Source organism: Boleophthalmus pectinirostris, unplaced genomic scaffold, assembly GCF_026225935.1.
Source record: "Boleophthalmus pectinirostris isolate CB_2022bp ecotype Guang Dong unplaced genomic scaffold, ASM2622593v1 HiC_scaffold_23, whole genome shotgun sequence".
Classification (NCBI taxonomy): domain Eukaryota; kingdom Metazoa; phylum Chordata; class Actinopteri; order Gobiiformes; family Gobiidae; genus Boleophthalmus; species Boleophthalmus pectinirostris.
Window position 1 is genome coordinate 36,524,272 of NW_026571207.1, and position 21,929 is coordinate 36,546,200.

The 21,929-nt window shown below is 41.0% G+C and overlaps 1 pseudogene; it reads left to right on the top strand.

The window, feature by feature from the left end:
- The first annotated feature begins 645 nt into the window (after positions 1-645).
- LOC129410608 (tubulin alpha chain-like) lies at positions 646-20,830 on the top strand (annotated as a pseudogene).
- The last annotated feature ends 1,099 nt before the right edge of the window (positions 20,831-21,929 follow it).

The following is a 21,929-nucleotide window of genomic DNA, read 5'->3' on the forward strand; positions in this document are numbered from 1 at the left end:
TGTGTGTGTTGGTGTATATGTGTGCGTTGGTGTTTTTGTGTGCGTTGGTGTATATGTGTGCGTTGGTGTATATGTGTGCGTTGGTGTATATGTGTGCGTTGGTGTATATGTGTGCGTTGGTGTATATGTGTGCGTTGGTGTATATGTGTGCGTTGGTGTATATGTGTGCGTTGTGTGGTGTATATGTGTGTGTTGGTGTTTATGTGTGTGCGTTGGTGTATATGTTGTGTGTTGGTGTATATGTGTGTGTTGGTGTTTGTGTGTTGGTGTGCGTTGGTGTTTTGTGTGCGTTGGTGTATATGTGTGCGTTGGTGTATATGTGTGGTTGGTGTATATGTGTGCGTTGTATATGTGTGGTTGTATATGTGTGCGTTGGTGTTTATGTGTGCGTTGGTGTATATGTGTGCGTTGGTGTTTTTGTGTGCGTTGGTGTATATGTGTGCGTTGGTGTATATGTGTGCGTTGGTGTATATGTGTGCGTTGGTGTATATGTGTGCGTTGGTGTATATGTGTGCGTTGGTGTATATGTGTGCGTTGGTGTATATGTGTGCGTTGGTGTATATGTGTGCGCCTGCTGTTGGGGGCTCACAGGTCACAGATGTAAACAGTTGGTGCTCAGACGTCCAGATGCTGCAGATGTGAGACATGCTCGTGTCGGCTCGTCCTCACGTGGACAGATGGACAGATGTCTGCGCTCGGGCAGTGGACGCGCTCGTGTCTGAGCACGCTAAAGTACTGAGCTCTGTCAGACACTCCAGCTTCTGTGCGATTGTCAAACGTGGCGGTTTTTCACAGCTCATTGCTTGGTAATTTGATGAGCTGTGTGCGTAGCCTGAAGGGCCTCATCTGTTCTGGAGAATATTAACGGATGGAACAATGGAAGCACACTGTTCCCTACTCAAAGCTTCTATCTACAGCACACTGTTCTCTGCCAGTGTCACACTAAAAACTGATTTTGATACAAAAGAATAGACTCGATGCTCAATACAGATTTCGATACGATAATGATCATGAAAACAATGTGATTTTCAACATTAAATGTAGTCGTAGTACTTTTCTATTCCATGTCTCTTACACTACCGATCAAAAGTTTGGGGTCACTTAGAAATTTCCTTATTTTTGACAGAAAAGCACTGTTTTTTTTTTTCAATGAAGATCGTTAGAACGTTAAACTAATCAGAAACACACTCTATACATTGGTAATGTGGCAAATGACTATTCTAGCTGCAAATGTCTGTTTTTTGATGCAATATCTACACAGGTGTATAGAGACCCATTTCCACCAACTGTCACTCCAGTGTTCTAATGGTACAATGTGTTTACTCATTGTGTCAGAAGACTAAAGGATGACTAGAAAACCCTTGTGAAATCATGTTAGAACAGCTGAAAACAGTGTAGCTGGTTAGAGAAGTTATAAAACTGACCTTTCTTTGAGCAGGTTGAGTATCTGGAGCATCACATTTGTGGGGTCAATTAAACACTCAAAATGGCCAGAAAAAGAAGAACTTTCATGTGAAACTCGACAGTCTATTCTTGCTCTTAGAAATGAAGACTATTCCATGTGAGAAACTGCCAGGAAACTGAAGATTTCCTACAGCGGTGTGAACTACTCCCTTCAGAGAACAGCACAAAAAAGCTCTAAGTAGAGTAGAAAGAGAAGTGAGCATCTTGACCGCAAGAAGTGTCCATCCAGTCAATCCAACTTGTGGGAGGATTCTTGAAGCGTGGGGTGACATTTCTCCTGATTACCTCAACAAATGAACAGCTAGAATGTTAAAGGTCTGCAATGCTGTAATTGCTGCAAATGGAGGATTTTTTGACAAAAGCAAAGTTTGAAGGAAAAAAAAAATCTTTCAAATACAAATCATTATTTCTAACCTTGTCAATGTCTTGACTATATTTTCTATTCATTTTACAACTCGTGGTGGTAAATAAAAGTGTGACTTTTCATGGAAAACACAAAATTGTCTGGGTGACCCCAAACTTTTGAACAGTAGTGTATATGTGTGTAATCCTCAGTGCTCCTGTAGGTTCACAGTGTCAGTGTGTGTGTGTACTAGTCTATGTGCTCTTCTACAGCTCAACATCATTTTAAAACTATTCAGCAAAGGTTCTTTTCTGTCCTGACAGTGTGGCTTTTTTAGTATTGATGCTTGTTCTTCTCTCCTGTTTTAGTTTCGATACTAGTTTTAGTGTTGATCAATATCTGATTTTCAGTACTTCTGACAACTCCACTGTTCTCCAGGGCTGCACAATATATTGCACTGTAAACCTGGATATGTTACCAGAACTCAAACAAATTGAGGCAACCGATTGTCTCAGTTATTTTAAATTGATGAACTTAAAAGTAAAAGTCACAATCTTCCAGAACTTCAAAGATTGGATGACTTGCTACTTGTACGTTTTGATGACAGCTGAATTCAAAGAGCTCATTCAGATCAACTCAAATATCTGCAGTAAAGAGTTTTCAAACAACTGTAATAATTTAATTAAATTCCAGTTTTAGATGTAATCCATGATTTTTCTACACATAGTACATACAATCCAGTATATCTACATACATTATAGTATGTTTCACTAGCAAGGACCACGCCAAGAATGACAGTGCGAAAAGAAGTTTATTGCTGATGTACGAGGAGCAGAGATGACTGGGTTGCGACTCTAGGTGGGGGCTCCGTCTCAATCTGCAATTGGCCCAGCCGGAACCGTACCCCCTCGTAGGCGTCTTATGGCTGAAAGACAAACAAGTTCAGGGGTGGGAGGGTGGGGTCGAGTTAGCTGAGACAAACTGGGATGATGGGAAATGCTGCTACATATAGGCTTCTGGGAAATTAGAGGCGTGGTCGAAGTGAGCTGTGGTTCGCAGGTGAGGAGCAGCGGGCGGTCGGGGTGTGGTCCTGCTCCTGAATCTTAAGAATTGCAACATTTACTTAGAGCTGTCTAGTAGTGCCTCACACTGACTGAATGTAACAAAAACTGTATGTTCCAGCACCCAACACTCTGTATAACATCACACATTTTTGGAGGGAAAATATGAATATTGGAGTGAATATCACATTCCAAAATCAAACTACATGGCTGCATTCTACTGACCACCCAGCTCTCTTTTCTGGATCAATTTTAACAATTGTAGAAGCAAGTAAACAATCTGTAATATTTTTTTTTCTTTCATTCTTAACATGTTTACTGTTAGAAAAGTTAAATATATTTTTTAAAAAGTATACTACATATGATTTAGAGTGATTTATGTAAATGTTGCAAAAAACGCAACACTGGGTTACAAAGGGTGCCCCTTTTACACAGAGAATCCCTCAGCCCGGAGTGTTGAGCCAATAGAATAGATGGATAGGTTTGTGTGTGTTTATAGTTGTGTAGTATATAATATTGTATCATTTTGAAATACAATCAGAGAACAGTGATAGTGAAAACTGTTTCCAGTGCTTTGCTTTCATCTTCCACATTGTGGACAACCTCAGTGTTACACATGAACAGAAGCAAGTCATTCATGAAGAAATACCAACAGATTGTGACAGAGGAGCATAATTAATTAATTATTATATTAATTTTATTATTTATTAAATAATGAATCATTGCATTGCATTTATAGAGCACCTGTCAAGATCCCAAAGCTCTTTACAGTTCATTATTCATTCACTCAACTCTCAGTGGTGGTAAACTACTACTGTAGCCACAGCTGCCCTGGAGCAAACTGACAGAAGCGAGGCTGCCAGTCGGCGCCATCTGCCCTTCTGACCTCCACTGCACACACCACTTTCATACTAGTCAATGTGGGTAAAGTGTCTTGCCTAAGGACACAACAACAGTTTTTGCCACTGACGCCCCCTTGTGACACCTGGAATTCCCAGTGGTCTCCCAGCCAAGTACTAACCAGTCCCAGCCCTCCTTACCTTCTGAGATCTGACGAGATCAGGCTTTGACAAGCTGGGATAGTCCAAACTAACTCCACTGATGAAGTTAGTATTGGTACCAAAAGTTTTTTTTTTTTTTCTTCTTCTTCAATTAAATTCATTCATTTTAAAATATGTTTTCATTTTATTTAGTGAGTAATATCTTATACAAAGTTTATTAAATGTGAAGTTGTAATATTTGTAACCACTAAAGCCCGCTGTTGCAATTTTGCTACATTTCCACAGATTCCTCAAAAAAAAACAAAAAAAAAAACTAATTATTTTCTACATTGGAGGCTTAGTAAAAACTAGGAAGAGGTTTAAGTGTTAAAGAGGGTTAAAAATGTTTTCATCCAGGAAATGAATGCTTGGGTCTCAGAGGGTTAATCATATTAACTCCATATATAGACACATCATAGTACACACACATTATTCACACTGTAGGAGGGGGATTTTACACCAGGTTCCTCATGTAAAAGTCAGGAGATTTACTAGTCAATATTATACAATATGTATATCATGTAATAATACATTACACGTTATAGTGTACACATAGTACATTACACACACATTAGATATTATTTTTTAACCACTTAATTCTACTAAGTTGTACCTCATCTGTGTTTTTATGATACACTCACATATACCTACAATAGTCCCTTTACTCAAAACAAATGACTCAGAAAGTAGAACATGTTACAGCAACTTGACATAATTAAGTTAGTTTAGTATTAGTAGTTTAGTAGTATTTTCCTTATTAAGTCCAAAATTTGCCTTGATTTATTCCTGGTTTTGTCTCAGTATTGTTTTTTTTTTTTTTCTTTCTCTCTAGTAAATTAAAGCATGAAATCTCTTTGGTTTTATTATAACTAAAATTGAGTCATTTTTTTCCAATGTCGCGCAGCCCATAATTTATCTGTAGTAGCAGTAATTTTAGCAGCATTAATACTTTGCAGCTATAATTACTAATAAAATGACTTGTACATATTGTATACTGCACATCACGTTAGATTTGTGAGGTTGGGTTACTGCTTTGTATCATGTATTTATGAAAAATTGTCCTCGGAGCATGGGGTGATGTAGGCATGTGGACTGAGTATTGCACAGAAGAGATTGCTAGATTACAGAAATGAATGGATGACACAAAAAGTTATAACATGGTAGAAAGCTCCAAAAAGGCAAGTTTACTTAATCCTCCTCTTTAAAGATATCTCGTAGTTGGGTTAATGTATTTCCCGCAGTCCCTCATTGACACGCCGGTGTAAAGTCGTCAGGGAGGAGGAGGCGTCTGGTTTGTGCTGTGAATGTGCTCTGTAAATAAGGCTGAGTGTACGCAGCGTTGGACAGCCTGGAGATGGGACAGCGCCGGCACTAAACGCACACAAACGCTCGCACAGATGTTCCTCCTCCACTTAACACTTTACTCAGCACTTTTCACGCTCTCGATGACTTTTAAACGAGCAGCCTAAGGAGCTAAACGCCATCTTCCACCTGCACCCCGCTATCACCGCACCGCCACACCGCCCAGGCCATAACAATAACAGCGAGCGCTGGAGAAGTGCGAGCGGTGTGGATCGTGGACAAAGTGGTCACAGGAGGCAGGGTTCTTTTTGGAGCTTTAATGCCCTTTAAAACAGTGGCAAAAGACAGACTTGAGCGGACAGTAAGATCTGATCTCTCTACAAACACGAAGGGAAAGAAAAAAAAAAGGTTTTACAGGCCAAAAATAATTATTAATTTCAATAAAGATAGTTTGTAAACAAGTCAGCTCTCAGCATGAACAGTTGGATCCAGATCTAATTTTTGAAAAGAACCAATTTTTATGTTTTTTTTTTTTAGACTGATTAAAGCTGAGCCAACACTCGACACAGCACAAAGTACGCAATACGAATGAGAGTTTTATGCATAAAAAAAAAAAAAAAAAACTGAAAAAAAACAAAAAAAACATTTGGCATCTTAATAACAGTTTTTGAATAATTATAACACTTTATTTCAGTTTTCATCATTTCAAAGAGTAAACACACTCCCACTCTTACTTCGTACCATTTTAAACAGATCTGAGCCTCGGTCATTTCTCTGTGATTAGTTTAGAGAGAACTGATAATTAAATATAAAAAGGGACAGTCTTTTGAAAGGCTCTTTCGCATGAATCGATCCAAAAGATTTGGATCCCACAAAGGAGCCGAAAGCCCCATCACAAGTGGAGTACACCTCACCAGTATGCAGTATGCAGGCTGCAGGGTGTGCCACACTAATTATGGCCCCTCTGGAACCTTAACCTTAACGCTCCTGGATTTTTTTCTTTGCGGGTTGAAAAAAAATTGCATCCACACACGTGCCGGATTAGTAAATATTCACGTCCACACGGCAACGGAGCACTGAGTGAAAACGATGTAATACATCTACCACACCTGTATGTGGTGCTGTTAACAATGATAATAATATTTAATAATCCAGATCTCATCACTGTTTTTTAAGCTTTAAGGTAATTTAACCGATTTTAGATGTATCCCAGAAATATCGCCACTTTGTTTTGGCAAAAGTTAAACATATGTCACAGAAAGAACCTATATATTCCACTGAGTCATGTCGCTTAGTCTGACAGAAGTTGAACCGCATCAGTGCACGATAGCGAGCTCTTATTGACTGCATAGTTTATGCAAATTAGTCATGTGGTTTTAAGTTTCATTTCTGTAAAACGTAAACAAATATGTACAAAACTGTGTGGATAAGGAAGACCTGCGGACACAGAAATGACGTGTAGTTTCTGATACGGTGAAACGCGGATTTGTTTCAGTGTAAACGTGTCTCGGATGCTGGGTGACAGGAGCTGCTCTGTAGGTTACACCTGTCCCCTTTTGGCAACGCTCTTGCAGTCTGTGGAGGAGTTCGAGGGCTGCAGCTTTCACTGCATCGGGGATCGTGATGTCATCGTTTTCCAAAAGCTGTGGTTTGCTCGTCCACACTGAAACGCGATGCCGGCGTTCTCAGATTTCTCCACTCTGGAACCCGTTCTCAAAAAAACTCAAAGCGCACTAATTAAGACCACTTCAAGACCACAGGGTCCCGAAACTGAGACAAGACTTTTAAAGGTCAAGACCCATTGAGACCAAATCAAGACCCTCTTTGTCATTTTCAACATTTATTTGTATTTTACAGTTATTTTTACAAGTTTATATCAATGTTTTTATAAATCTATCTCCATTTTATCTGATTAATGTTAATTTAATCATAAAATAAGCCAAGCAAACTGTACTGCACTGAAACATTCTGTGCCCCTTTTTTGGACCCTCACCCACAGTTTGAGAACCCTCTTCTTTAAGAGAACTTCCACTGGCACTTTGCAGAAATCTATGAAGAAAGTGAAGAAACTAGGTCAGATTTTAAAACCTGATTTCCTAACTGGACTTACATTATCTTAATGGTTTTGCAGTGATATTGAGCACCCTTTGCACATTTACCAAACCAAACACACACTGCTACAAACGGATTGGAGCACACTTTTATTAGACAAACTAGGTAGAACTGCTAGAACTAGGTAGTCTGCTTTGTGCCAACACTGTAGCATAAATTTTGATTATTTTTTGCTTTGTCTTGCCCTTCTAATCAGTGCATTGAAGAGGGAGTCTGTGTGCGTTATACACGGGGAGGAGCGAGAGAGTGAAAAACCCGAGGAGGAGTAGAGAGGCAGATGGACATGGAGGATGTTTTAAAAAGTTAACTGCAGTGTTAAAACAGTTGCCCAGCAGGCCCAGATGTGCGTACAGGCTGCAGCGAGACACCCTGAGCACTCGATACAAATTTTAGGGTGACCAAATGTCCGTTTTTCCCCAGACATGTTTGTTTTTTGCGTCTTGTCCTGGGCGTCAGTTTTTTTTTTTTTTTTTTTTTTTTTTAAGTGACGGAAATGTCCAAGTTTTCATTACCGTTCATTGGGGGCATTAAACTGAGCGTCTCTAGTAGCTCTGTGACTCAGAAGGAGCGAGCAGACACAAACAGTCGGTCAGTCTGCATTACGCCGAAGTGCAAATGTGCATTTAACAATGACTTATACAAGTAATTCTCCATTTTACAAGTGTTGCTAGGTGAGAGTACAGTGGTCCCTCGTTTATCGCGGGGGCTACGTTGTAAAAAATAACCTGCGATAGGTGAAATCTGCGAAGTAGTCAACTTTATATTTTACAATTATTCTATCTGTTTTAAGGCTGTAAAACCCCTCAGCACAAACTTTATACACTTTTCTCAGACAGGACAGGTGCAACCCTTTTCACATCCTTCTTAAAACTTATTGCTGCTGTTTTCCTTTTGTTATTTTCCTCCTTCTTTATGTAACGAACTGAAGATTCAATTTATACCGTAATGGAGCGTACAGCTCAGAGTCCTGCACGACTCCATTTCTGGAGACCCCCAGTCCAACACCACACCTGTGCAGTACAACACCACACCTGTGCAGTACAGGACCACACCTGCCCATTAACCTGAGATTATATCAAACTTTTGCCTACGCCATGGACTGAATCAAGACTAAACCAGGGCTATCCCAGGACTAACCTAGGACTGATTCCAGGACTGAAGAGGAGGACTAATCCAGATCTGAACTAGGACTAAAACAGGACTAAACCAGAACTGAAACAGGACTCACTGTCGGGATGGGCTCAGAGGCGACCACAGGAGAAAGAACCGGCTCAGCTCCTCACCTCACAAAGTCAAATGCGGCAATTGCCCAATCGCACTTTCCAGGCAAACTGCTTGCCGTTCTCTCTCTTAAGTCCAAGATTAGTCCTAGTTTAGGCCTAGTTTAGTCCTGACCCATCCGTAACAAAACAAAACAAAAAACATGCATACACACACAAAAAAAAAAATTTTTAAATATATGCGAAACGGTGAGACCACGAAAGGTGAACCTCGATATCGCGAGGGACGACTGTAGCTCAATGTCTAGGCCCCACCTCCCACCCTGGTGAGGTGTCCGGGTTTTCACAAACGGAAATATGGTCACCCTGTACAAGTATATTGCTGACCGCAGCGGCCATAATGAAATATGATCACACTCGTCAACTGTCAGACGAGACAAGAGCGAGTCCAAGCACCTTCAAGACCGAGACAAGACCGAGTCCAAACGCAGTCAAGTCTGAGATGAGACTAAGACCGTAAAAAAAATGGTCCAAGACTGGTGTCGAGTACTACGACACTAGTGCTTATGCCAATATATAGAAAAAAAAATCACAAAATTATTCAAAATGTATAGGTTAACAAAAGAAAATGTTTATCACTGTTATGTTTTGAGAATGTTCACCAAAACAATCCTTTTGCTCCACATAACCAGGAGCGTCCTGCAGCGCGGCGTAGAGGAGGCGGTCCGCTGTGCGCTCATCCATCAGGTCTAACTGACGCCACGTGTGACACCACGACGGACCCTCCACTCCACAGATATGAGCGTGCCCCAACTCAACGCTCTTCTGTTAATGAAAAGGGTGGACTGGACGTGTTTAAGCATTATTGGCCCGTAATGTCTAACACTGTGTGGGATTTATTTCTCCAAGTGTCCAAACAGCTCCCAGGGCTCGGAGCAATCTTGGATAATGCCAGCGAGGAGAGCAGAAAACCAATAATTCTGGCTAGGTCCTGACGCCCGATTGGATTTAGTGTCAGGCTTCTTCATCAGTTTAATAAAGTCCCTCTCAGAGCTGTGTGCGGGCTCCCGGGGGCCCGTGTGCCTACAAGAGCAGCGGCTGCATCTGTCATTAGGATAAGCACAGGCAGCGCGCCTCACTCCACGGCACACATTAAGTCTCATTAAAAGTGCCGGTGTCGGTTCAGGGGAGCGCGGGGACGTGTTATTGGTGGTGGGTTCTCCGGGGGTGTGAGGAGAGCCAGGTATAAGGGCCCCACTGCAGCAGGGCTATTCAAACACAGGCAGATCGATGCTGTGGACCTAATGGACGATGGGGTTCACGGTTCTGTGTGCATGTGTCCGGGGACTGTGCAGCTGCTCTGCGTCAGGCTGGAGTTAAATGAGTGGAAGAGGAGGTCCAAGCTTCCATGGTTGTGTAGTCAAGGAGACTTTGCAGTACAAAAATACAATCAGTTGTGCTGTTTTCAGAATGGAATGAGCACTAGTTTTAGTCTGCTAAATCGTGAGAAAAGGCCACTCATCTAATCATTTGTTGCTTTCAGAATAAGCTTCACAAAAACCACTAGGCTGCACAAAATATCAAATCAAAATCACAGTTTCAGTTGGCACAATCCCCAAATTGCAAATATTTCGATAGTAGAATGTCCAACACAAACTGTGAATTAGAGGTCTGCGTCGGGAGAGAATTTTCGGTCCCGCCCGCACCCGTATTGTGCAGTCCCGTTCCTGCAAAAAATTAAAATTTTCAGTCCCGCTCTATCAAACATGGAGAAGCGGAAAGGAATTGTCTAATATGAACATTTTAGACACAAATTTAGGCTGCTTCAAATGTTTTTATTAATGCCAAATAATGCGCCCAAAAAATGTTCTGTTAAAAATACAATTAAGAGTAAAGGGAGTCTAAATACAATCAAAACTGAGGAAAAGACTACAAAGCTATTATGAACAATATGTCAGTATGAGTATAATGGTCCATGCATCAATGTTTATGTACAGTGAGGGCGACTCGAGAAATCTAGAATCACCGTCATATGGCTCATAAATCAAATCATTCTTTCAAACCAATACTTCTGTAGACCTAGTGTCACATAAATGTGTTAATGGCTGCAGGATTTTCTTAAAAGTACTGCAAATTGCAATGAGATTTATGAAATATGCTTAAAAAGCAGTATTGTGTTTTGAGTGTTTTGAAGGGACAGTTTGGGATTTTGGACATAGGACCTCATTTCCTAGTTAGACACTTCTTTAAATATTCCATCCAATATTCCATTCCTTTCCCACTCCACAAAACACCCGAAGCAAATTTATTATTACACCAGACTGTTGCTGTGAATGTGTGTGTTGTTAGAATAATGTGTGAAATAAAACTAAACTTGCATCACATGAATCGTTGCATGTTCAGGGACTATTTTCTCAGCAGCAGCGGAATTTTAAGATAGGTGCTAGGTGATATCAGTCCGCTGCTCCCGAGTTTTCTATCAGGAAGAACAACTCACTGTTGCTCAGATATAAATCCTTCAAATGCAAACGTTGGTTTTACTTCTACAATTATTCCATCAACACAGACATTCACATGGACAGTCTGGTGTAATAATAGATTATCTTTGGGTGTTTTGTGGAGTGGGTAAGAATGTTTTTAGTGTTAGGCTAACTATGACCATTGACATGCACTAGCTTAGCACCAGTGACCTCTGCAAATACAAGGACTGGATGGAATATTAACAAAATATTAAAATATTCTGGAATGTTCTGAGATGCATGGGATGCTTGTATGAGTTCATCACTTTATATCTCTTAGGTCTCGTCTTAAAGGGACAGTCCAGATTTTTTTACAACTTTAAAAAAAATAATTAAATTGATCCAGTCCTTGTATTTGCAGAGGTCACTGGTGCTAGGCTAGTGCATGTCAATGGCCATAGTTAGCCTAACACTAAAAACATTCTTACCCACTCCACAAAACACCCAAAGATAATCTATTATTACACCAGACTGTCCATGTGAATGTCTGTGTCAATGGAATAATTGTAGAAGTAAAACCAGCCTTGTATTTGAAGGATTTAAGTTTGAGCAGCAGCAGTGAGTTGTACTTCCTGATAGAAGCTCGGGAGCGGCGGACTGATATGAGAAAATAGTCCCTCGACATGTGACGATTCATGCGATGCAAGTTTAGTTTTATTTCAAACATTATTCTATCAACACAGACATTTACATGAACAGTTTGGTGCAATAATACATTTGCTTTGGGTGTTTTGTGGAGTGGGAAAGGATTGGAATATTGGATGGAATATTTAAAGTGCATCTCATACAAAATAACTGTTTTCACATTGTATCTTCTGCACATAAACAAGCACTATTTGGGTTTTGGAACATCCATTACACAATAGTTCTGAAATCTTACTGATTTCTTGGAGGCATCACAGACCAGGAACTATGAAAGTGAGACTATTGCTCATCCCCCCGCCCATCCTGAGAAAGCACAGGCTCCGTCCTCCAAATGTGACGTAGGCGATGAGTGAGCTGGTAATAATCTGTATAGGCTCCCACTAAACATCAGTGGTTGTAATGACTGAGGTGTAATCGCCGTTTTTTTCTCTTGCAAAATCAGTGGTTGTAATGACTGAGGTTAGACGCCTCTTCTCACTCAAGACTACTAGAATAAAATGATGCTCTAATGTTTGTCAAATTAAAACAGGTAGAACAAGGGAGATGACATGCAGATTGAAATTATATGTGGGATAATCTTCAAAAATATACAGTTTGCTGCTTTTGTTGCTTTTTCTCTTCTCCAGCGGTTTAAACTTTCAGCGTTAGGGTCTACCTCCTTACAGATCTAGGATCACCATCCTGGGACCCTGGTCGTGGGAACAGCATCCTTTTCCAAAGTGTCACTTCTGCTTTTTTGTAAGTCCAGTTTTAAAATACCGTAGTTCTGGAAGTGTCTTTGGTGAAGTGTCGCTCGCAAACAAAAATATTCTTGGGGACCTTTTTGTCTGTGTTCCTGGAAATAAACTCCAGTCACTCCAGCACGCCTTGCTTCTTCTGTCGGCATGACAAATAATTCTGACTTGCCATCACAGCCAAATACGCACTTTCTCCACAAGGACATGGTTACAAAAAGTATGTTTGAAGCGAAAAATAAAGATAAATAACACAGAACAGCAGACCTGTATGGTGCAGACGCAGGACAGTGTGTGAGTGGGTAAAGACGGGGTGGAGGCGGAGGTGGAGCGAGGTGGGTGTGAAGCGCTTTCTGCTACGTCAAAGGCATCATAGGTGTAGCTGCTGTGTCATCGTTGTAACAGGCTTAGTTCATTGTCACATGGGAGGGTGGCAGAAATATGCTGTAATTTGTTAAAAAAACAAAAACAAAACACCAAATCAATCTAAAAACCACTTCGGCAACAAATACAAGGGCCACACATCACTCTTAGAAGGTCTGAAAAGTTCTTACAATGTGCACTCAAAACACAATACTACTTTTTTTAAGCATATTTCATAAATCTCATTGCAGTTAACAGTACTTGTAAGAAAATCCTGCAGCCCTTAACACATTTATGTGGCACTAGAGCTGCGTTCAGACTGCAGCCTGAAGTGACCCAAATCCGATTTTTTGGCCCTTATGTGACCTGTATCTGATCTTTTAAATGACACAGATCTGATTTTTTCACAGATCCGATTTTTTGTGACCCAGGACACTTGGATATGTGCTCCTGAAACCGATACATATCTGATCTTTTGACATGTGACTTCAGTCTGAATGGCCAAAGTGCATTCATCCACCTACACGTTATCAACAAGACACAAACGTCACTATTCTGCGCTGAAGTAGGTGAAAATTGTTAATGAACTCCGTGTCACTGAAGCGAAGCACATCACCACTCACCACTCTTGACTACGTCTCCACATCCACATGTTCCTTTCAACGGACGTCGCTGCCGCTGTCCAACAAAACGCCACGGCCAAAAACCTCGTCCTTCTCCTTCTCAATCTCCTCCTTAAAACAAGTAAGTTGTTCATGTTCTGGCTCCGGTACAAGAGGAACTTTAAAATCTCCAGGTGCTCAATACTCGCGTCCATGTTTGGACAATTTCCGTAAACACAGAGCACGCTCGCTGCGGTTGACGTCATCGTGTCTCCAGTGCACAGGCGGGACACTTTCGGGCCGTTTACTGTTCACACTGGAGTCACATACAAGTCACATTTAATTGGAAATGTGAACGACCTCACAAAAACATCAGATTTCACAAAAAAAATCGGAATTGAGCATTAAGCCCTGCAGTTTGAACGTAGCCTAAGTCTACAGAAGTACTGGTTTGAAAGAATGATTTGATTGATGATGGTGATTCTAGATTTCTCGAGTCGCCCTAACTGTACATAAACATTCATGTATGGACCATCATACTCATACTGACATATTGTACATAATAGCTTTGTAGTCTTTGTGTTTTTCCTCATCTTAAATTGTATTTAGACTCCCTTTACTCTTACTTGTATTTTTTGTTAACTACTGTAGAGACAACAGAACATTTAAGTGACTGCGCTATGATTGTAACTCCTTTTTTCCTCTACTGAGCTTATCCCAGTATCTACACATCTAGCACTTGCACTTTACGAATGTCTATGAGGTCAAAGTGCACGGTCGAAGCTACTATTCCAAAATGTTCTGATGTGTGCGCACTTTACTCTTCTTCTATATGGCACTGGCAGGTTCTTTAACCCTCTTCAGCCGCAGTGATCAATACTGTGTAGCCTGTTCAAATGTCTCCAGACCTGCTGGATCACTCATAATGTTCATCTTAAGAGTCTCCTGCTCTTTTATACACTCAAGACTACGAAGAAAACCTTATAGTAATAACATGACGAGCTGATGAGCTGAAGAGCGGTGGGATGAACGGACATGATCTAAAGCCACATGTACACCACAAATGTAATTTCAAAAGTAATCAAACTAAGGCTACGTTCAGACTGCAGGGCTTAACGCTCAATTCCGATTTTGTTGTGAAATCCGATGTTTTTGCGAGGTCGTTCACATTTCCAATTAAATGTGACTTGTATGTGACTCCAGTGTGAACATTAAACGGCATAAAAGTGTCCATGTCCACTGGAGACATGACAACGTCAACCGCAGCGAGCGTGCTCTGTGTTTATGGAAGTTGTCCAAACATGGACGCAGCATTGAGCACCTGGAGATTTTAAAGTTCCTCTCGTACTGGACCAACTATTTTTATACAGTACCAGTCAAACATTTGAACACACCACCATTCAAGGTTTATTTTCTGAATTGAAAACACATACAGAAGGAAAAGTGTGAAACAACTCAGCTCCATTTTTGGCTATATTTTATACTCAAATTCCTCAAATTGTCCACCCTTTGCTTTGTCGACAGCTGCAAACCCTCGGCCTGCTCTCAGTGAGCTTCATAATGAAGTCTCTTGAAATGGTTTTCACTTCACAGCTGTGCCTCAGGGTCAAGAAAAAGTATTTATTTTTAGTAAAAAGTAAAGTCATTATTTTGAGTTTATTTTTAGTTAGGTGCATGTCTGTCTACACATGCTTCATTCACAATTTTCAAGTCTTCAGTGAGAATCCACAATGTACCTTATTTTCCAGGCTATTAGGTGCTCTGGATTATGTGGCGCACTGTCATTAAATGGTCATTAAACTTTTTTCACAAATAAACTGCACCGGACTTTAAAGGAAACACAACAGTGTGATGGGTGAGTGGTTTTGTTTGTTTGTGGCGTTCACGGTGACTCTGGGCTTTGTTCAGTTGTGGTGTGTAGGGAGGGTGCTGTCTGGGACCAACGGATTGTCGGCGTTTTCGCAGTGACTCAGTTGTTCAGTTGTGTCTAGAAGTGGCACATTGTACTCGCTTTTTCGGCTCATTCCTCTGTTCCGTTCCTCGTCGGCGTGGAGTGATGAGTGTGTCTGTGGGTGTTTGCGTGCGCTGCGGGTGGTGCATGTTTGTAGTTTACTGAAGTCGTGCTGGGACACCCGAGTGGATTCCTGTATAGAGGCTTTGCACGGTCACGTGACCCCTATAGCAACGGTACCTACGCCGCCATGACACCGGGCACACTATGTCATTGACTTCAGTAGCATCGGAGAAACATGGGCAGGTTTTGTTATGTATTTGGTTGTTCTAGATGCTCTGAAAGGGATGAAACAAATTGTTTCTTCATTGTTCCTTTGGAAATGACTCATCAGGAGCTCAAACAAGGGAATTATCAGAAAAAACAAAAAACAAAGCTGCCTGCTTTACTGCGGGGTTGTGGTTCCCAAAGATGTCAACTCTGCCATTGCCGCCATTAAGACCAAGCACACGATCCAGTTTGTCGACTGGTGTCCCACAGGATTCAAGGTGGGCATCAACTACCAGCAGTGTTGGGAGTAACGCGTTATAAAAGTAACGAATTACTGTAATGCATTGCTTTTTGCTGTAACGCAGTAATATAAGGCATTACAGGGAAAGAATGTTTAATATTTTACTCAGTACAAATGTCAATGCACAATGTATTTTTAACCTGGATTGAAGTGGTGGTTTTTCATTTTTCGTCATACAAATTCGCTAAAATCACCGCAAAATGTTTCACTTCCTTTTCTTTAGGCTAGTCAGACAGAAGAGAGGGATGGGTGAACCTGCAGATGATCTGACATCGGATAGCACATTCTCCAGATGGGCATACGCTCATTACTTTAATTTTGTGAAAAATAAGGATATGAAGAACATTGTAGTCAAATGCACTTTGTGTGCTAAACCTAAAGAACTGTCCACTTCTCGAAATAGCACCAGTAATTTAACTAAACATTTGCAAAGGTGCCATAGTAACATGAAATTAGCAAGGAAGCTAGCGGAAGATGAGAGCGCCGATAAAACCACAAAGCAGGCAAAATGAACATTCTCCCGCTCTGGTATTGTACAACCTCAAGAGGTTAGGAGACTCGTGGCGGAGTATGTTGTTGAAGATATGCTACCGCTTTCAACAGTGGACTCACCAGCTTTTCGAAAGCTTGTCAGCAAGATCCCTGTTGCGACTAGCAGCAATGATGACAAGGTAAGCAAGGCTACCGTTGTTACGGTTCTGAGTGTCGGGGATGAGCCCGAAGGCGCAACCGCCTAGACGTGTGACCGCGGGCGAAAGGACCGGCAGAGCTCCGCGCTCCACGGAGCTAGGCGCAGTCGACTCGGGGTTCTCTTAGGGACAGTTCTAGATTCCAAGTCTTAGTCCTGGTTCAGTTCTGGTTTAGTCCTGGTTTAGTCCTTGGTTCAGTCCTGGTTTAGTCCTGGTTCAGTTCTGGTTTAGTCCTGGTTTAGTCCTGGTTTAGACCTGGTTTAGACCTGGTTTAGACCTGGTTCCTGGTTCAGTCTGGTTTAGTCCTGGTTCAGTCCTGGTTCAGTCCTGGTTTAGACCTGGTTCAGTCCTGGTTTAGACCTGGTTTTCCTGGTTCAGTCCTGGTTCTGGTTTAACCTGGTTCAGTTCTGGTTTAGTCCTGGTTTAGTTCTGGTTTAGTCCTGGTTCAGTCTGTATGTGGGTCTGGCATTAAAGTATGCCAAGAGGCTGTAGGGAGATCTACCGTTCCAGATCTATGGACTGCTGCTATTAACACTAGTTTCTAGATCAGAACAGATACATAACTTCATTGTGAATCCCTTTGAATGTATTATTAAGATGAAACGTAGTCTACAAAAAACTTCTGTTTAATTCAGTAAACTTTAAGATGTGTAGCGCTGCTGAACTTGAATTTGAAGATTAATATGGAAAATATAGGATGCACTGCCTCTTTCTGCCCCATATGGATTTTTATCTATATATGTTTCATAAATTTGAAATATAATGTGGAACATTATTTAAGGGCTGGCTGTGCTGAACATGAAAAATGAACTTTGAAACACGGGTGCACTAGCCTACCTGTCCTATGAGAGCATTTACCATTGAAAATGTGTGTCAAAAACTTTACATATAAATGAACTTATACAATATAAGCAACTTTCTAGGTGCCTACTATCCATGACTAAGAGAAAGGTGAGAAATTTCTGTGCATGTTTAATTACGCCTAGAAAGTAGCCTATTGTATAGGTTCATTAGCTTTCCCTTAACAGAGTCTCTACATACAGTTCATACAGTACAAGTTTTTGACACACATTGATTTTCAATGTAAATGTTCATGTTCAGCATGGCCATACCTTACAAAAATAGTTGGTATACATCATAAGGCCCTTTAGCTAATGTGTAGTGTTTATATATTAAGTCCTTGAATTTGATATCTGGGTATTTTCTTATATTTTCAGCATGTACTTCAATGCAGAAAAAGCTTCACAAAGGACTTGGATAAGGCATATGCAATCATGACAAAGGAATTTAAAAAGATCATCGAAGTACAGAACCATGTGTCCACCACTGCTGATCTTTGGAGTGCAAATAACAGAAGCTACCTTGGGGTCACAGTGCATTGGATTGACAATGAAAGTTTGAAACGGAGGAAGGCGGCAATAGCTTGTAGACGATTCAGGGGTCGCCATACATATGACAAAATTGCTACAGAGCTTGAGGACATTTTCTCAGAATATGGCCTTACTCATGACAAAATCACAGCATGTGTGACCGATAATGGTAGCAACTTTGTGAAGGCATTTCAGGAGTATCAGCGTGTTGAGTCCGAAGAGGAGGAGGAAGAGGAGGTAGAGGAGGACAGTGGTGAAGGGGAAGTTCACTTTACAGACCTTCACAGTGTGCTTAGTGCTGATGATGAAGATGCCCAAGTTGGGCTATGTGTACTGCCTCCCCACCATAGGTGTGCAGCCCATACACTGAATTTAGTTGCAAACAATGAGGTTGACAAATGGCTTGCAACCAATCCAGAATCAAGAGCGGTCTATCGTAGTGCTACAGCCAAATGTTCTTCGCTGTGGACAAAGTCCAGCCGCTCCACAGTTGCAGCTGAGTGCGTAGAAGAGGTTAGCAATAAAAAGTTGATTGTTCCCACAGTGACACGATGGAACTCATTTTATGATGCGTATGCAAGAATCACAGAAATGCCTCTCACTGACATTAATAATCTTTGCACACAGTTTCAGATTAAATGTATGAATGACAGAGAATATCAGTTTCTGAAAGAGTACTGCCTCATTATGAAACCTTTCACAGTTGCACTGGACATCCTACAGGGAGAGGAGACTTGTTTTTATGGCACACTTCAACCTACACTGGAGGTTCTTATGGCCAAAACCTTAGCGATGAAAAATGGTCTATCACCAATGACCACTGGGCTGCCTGAGGTTATTGTGGGAGCAATCAAAACTCGATTTGCTGCAATAATTGATTCCAAGGCTGCACTACTGGCTTCTGTCTCACTACCCAAGTTTAAGCTACGCTGGGTAAAAGAGGAAACCAGAAGAGACTACATCACTCTTCTCCTTACAACAGAGTGCCGCACCTTAACAACACAGGAACCTGCAGCCCCGATGCCCAATCCCCCTCACCCTGCTGCTGTCGTCCCAGGTGAGGAGGACTTTTTCTCCTTTGATGACCAGGTGAATGTCTCAGCGGATACATCCATGTCAGTAGAAACAGAGGTAACATCCTACTTGAATTCTGGCCCTGTGATGGAAAGTCTCCATCTGTTTCCAAGAATTAAAAAAATCGCACTCCGTTACAATGCACCAACATCATCAAGTGCACCAGTAGAAAGACTTTTCAGTCTTGGCAGTCTTGTGCTCACCCCAAAACGTAACCGTCTTAGTGATGGGCGCTTTCAGCGCCTTCTTCTGATGCGCTTTAACAGATATTTCAGTCAGGCAGGTGGATTAGCTGCCCACTATCCTTAAACACATGCACAGACTATATAAGTTCATTTTACGTTCTTGTTTGACTATATGCTGCCACTGTTTGTATATTTGGTAGTCTGTTTACATTTTTTTGTCCTTCTGGTCAGAAGTCAGACTTGAGTTGTATTTCCTTCGAGGGCCAATAGGCCTAAGCACTTCAATACCATTAAAAGCACTTTGATTGTTATTTTTTTGTAATTCCATTGTTCAAAATGTGACTGGGTAGTCTCATATAGCCTAGCTAATAGTCATTGTCAAGCTGTGATTTAAAAGACTTGTGTTTTTCTTTTTCTTAGGCCAGTTTTTGTAGGCTACAATTTGCCATTGTTAAATTTCTGAAATGACGGAGTCATATCATTTAAATTTTTTTTTTTATGAAGCATAAAATGCTTAATGCTAAAACATGAAAACTGTCACGTGGAAACAGAGGGAGGACCCAAAACGCAGGACTGCTTCAAAGTATTTAATGACAAAACCAAAAAAATCCAAAACTCAAGAGTAAATTGCCATGACAAGCGACACGGAGAAAACCCGGACAGAGACAATGGACCAACAAAGGGCAGAGGAGAACACAGGGTATAAATGCACACACATAGACACAGGTGAAACACATTAGGGCGGGGCAAACAATCAAGACAGGAAGTAAAACTCAAAAATGACAGGACAAATGTCAAAATAAAACACAAACTACAACCACTACAAAACATGAACCATGACAAAAACATTAAAAGCATAAACATGCTAATTTTGTATCCTGTTATTTCTTTAGACATTACAATACAGTACAGTTCAATTAATGTTAATATGTTATATGTTAAATAGACCTAAAGTTACAGTATTTCTATCACAATTTGCCAGACTTTGACCTTTTGTCTGTTCTTATGATTGTTCCTTATATTGTGATATGAGCTATCATTGTGGTTATTATATTCTACTGTCTTTAAAAATATGCGTAGTTCACTCAGATACCACATCACCTTCCACTGGTGTGTGATGAGCTAATTGAGCTTCATGAGCTATATTTACATTGCAAGATCCATATTTCCAGTTATTTTTGTGAGAGTAACTTAAAAGTAATGCAATAGTAGTGTAATGCCTTACATTTTAAATGCAGTAATATTGTAATGTAGAGAATTACTTTGAAATGACAGTAATAAGTAATAAATACGGCATTACAGTTTTGAAGTAACTTGCCCAACAGTGACTACCAGCCCCCGACTGTGGTCCCTGGAGGAGACCTGACCAAAGTGCACAGAGCTGCGTGCATGATGAGCAACACCAAGTCACAAGTTTGACCTGATGTACGCCAAGCGCGCATTTGTCCACTGGTATGTGGGAGAAGGGATGGAGGAGGGAGAGTTTTCTGAGGCCAGAGAGGACATGGCCGCTTTGGAGAAAGAGTATGAGGAAGTGGGTGCTGATTGTGTGGAGGGAGAAGGAGAGGAGGATGGGGAGGAATAATAATTTGTGTTTCTTTATTTGTTAGAAATGTTTTTTGTTGTTGTTCTTGTTCACTTTTAATTATCTTAAGAATTGCATTTATTAAATAAAACACATATACGAACTAAAGGCATGTGTTTTTGCCAAAGGTTTTGGTCTCTGCTCTGTATATATAATAATAATGTGTTGTTGCCAAGTGCATAAACAGAACAGTTCTGCTGTCAATCAGACTAGACTCAGAAATCAAGTGCATCAGACTGAGTACGCCCTTACAGCGCCCTCTAATGGTTAACCCTGCGCAGGACAAAGGGGCAGGGGCTCCAGATTTTAGAACACAAATTGCTGTGACCGAAGAGACGAGCATTATTTGACTCCCTCTGACACAACTACAGATCTGAACATGGGACGGCCGTCCTGCTGTGAGATGGACTCAAAGGTGCCAAACCTGCTTTAATATCGGGAGTGGACAACACACTTACAGTTCATTGCTGACTCCCCTTGTAGCGTTAAGGTTAAAGTTAAGATTTACCGGGCTTGTAAGTTGCAGTGTGCATTTGTCACTTGCATAATATCTTCTGTAAACAAAAGGAGTAATCTGCGTCATATCGATACACAAATCTGTCTGGCATAAAGTTGCAGTGCATTGTGCGTAATGTCTGCTGCAGCCACAGATCCACAGCTGCATCCATGGATCTTATTTTACTTACATGGGTGTTTACAATAGAATTATTATAAAATACTGGTGCATCCTGCGTAAAAGTCACACAGGAGTGGAGCGCGCAGGAGGTGAGGGTATATGTGGGGGTATATCTGAACCGGAGTAGCACGTGGGGAGCTCTGGGCACGTGATCTGTCCGAAGCGGTTCAGAGGCCGAGAATCCTGGCAATGGAATATTGTGGGACACTTGACTAAAATTGTAAGTTTAAAATATCTTTTCTGTCTCATCCTTAGTCTTAATGGATCATGGATAACTTTGATTATTGTCACATGATGGTATCTGATGTAGGAAGTCATCTTTTTGCACGAGGCTAAAGCTAACTTATGGACTAGCCATGGAAAGAGTTTTCTTTGAATGCTTTTGTGATGAATGAATGCACAATGCACAACAAACAAATAAGC